The sequence below is a fragment of the Nicotiana attenuata genome, unplaced genomic scaffold (genome assembly GCF_001879085.1).
Source record: "Nicotiana attenuata strain UT unplaced genomic scaffold, NIATTr2, whole genome shotgun sequence".
NCBI classification, from domain to species: Eukaryota; Viridiplantae; Streptophyta; class Magnoliopsida; order Solanales; family Solanaceae; genus Nicotiana; species Nicotiana attenuata.
The window spans coordinates 32,323-34,010 of NW_017673653.1; positions in this window are offsets into that span (position 1 = coordinate 32,323).

Below are 1,688 nucleotides of genomic sequence, written 5' to 3' on the forward strand. Positions count from 1 at the left end.
CCCACGACATTGTTGTAAGTGTAACACATTATATATATACAAAAAAAAAACGAAGGTTCAGAATACTGCCCAGACCGTGGCTCCACCGTAACCGCGGTGAAACCGCGGTCAGCTAACCCCTCTGAAGTTCTATCACCGCATTTCTACCGTAAACGCGGTCAAACCGCGGTGGGGATCCCTCTCTAAACCTCGTCTACCGCGGTTCCACCGTAAACGCGGTCAAACCGCGGTGGGGATCCCTCTTTGAACCTCGTCTACCGCGGTTCCACCGTAAACGCGGTAGAACCGCGGCAGACCACGTCGGGCCCAGGTACGAGATTTTTTTATTTTTTTTTTTTCATTTTTCTTTTTTCCCCCTACCTAATCCCTCACCCACCCCAAACTATAGGTGGCTAACGGGTCGGGTTGACCCGGAACCGGACCGGCCCAGACCGGTTAAAACCGGAACCGGACCGGCCTGGTTCATAAGGGGCCGGGTGGGCTGGGTTGGGGGGGTAAAGGGGTTTGTTCCGTTTAAAATTTTCCACCGGTTAACCGGACCTGGTAAACCCGGTCCGGATGAACAGTACGCATAACCGGTTTAACCGGCCCGGTTTTACGGCTAAAATTTTTTTTTTTGTTTTTTTTAAATTTTTGGCAAGTGTGGGTCCTATTGACCGTTGGCAACGGTTAGAAATTGAACTGATCCGTTAGCCAACGGATCAATTGCAAAAATAGCCATTTTTATTTTATTTTTAACCCTTTTTGATTTTACAAAATTAACCTTCTCTAAAACTATAAATACCCCCGGCCCCCCCTCTCTTCTTCATTTCTCACTCAAATCTCATTTCTCTATCTCAATTTCTCTCATTCTCTTATTCTCCAATTTTCAAGACTTCAAGTCTTCAATTCATCATTTCATCTTCTAATTTTATTTGGCTCTCTTTTCTTGAATTTAATTTATCGTGTTTTATCATTCGGGTTTTGAAGTTTATACATTTGAACTTCAAATTGAAATACTTGCTTGACGTTTGTTCGTGGTAACATCGGAATTGCGTAAGTGCTCAATTTATTGTCCAATTCGGTGCACTCCCTCCAACTCTTTCTCTTATTTAATATTTTAATTGCATATTTATTTTGTGCTTATACTTTAATTTTCACAATATGTTTAATGCTGCTAAAAGAGCGTGTAGAAAAGTTACTGGTAGGGGAAATAAAAAAAGAGGTAGTTCTTCAGCATCTGGTAGTAATAGTACCCCAATTTCTCTTGTTCCCGAAACATCGCCTAATGATAATATAGATTATGAACAATTACAAGAAGATTATGGAATAGAAGATGATGAATTAGGAATGGAAGATGAGATACCAGCTACACCTACTAGTGCTGGAGTTGGTAATGTTGGAGTTGCTACAAGGTGTGGTGGTCGTGACACTAGTAGTAGACCACCTGTGGCTCCGACTACTAATCGTAGAAAAAGAAGTAAGGTTTGGAATTTTTTTGAAATAATTGAAGGTACTGATAGAGTTAGATGCAAACTTTGTAAAGATGATTTTAAACATTTGACTGGAGGAAATTTAGGGGGAACTGGAACGCTTAGTAGACATATGAGAATTGCACATCCCATAGAATGAGGCTCTGATGGTGATGAAAATCAAACAACTATTAACCCTAGTACTGGAGGATTAATAAATATGATAAAATGAAGGAT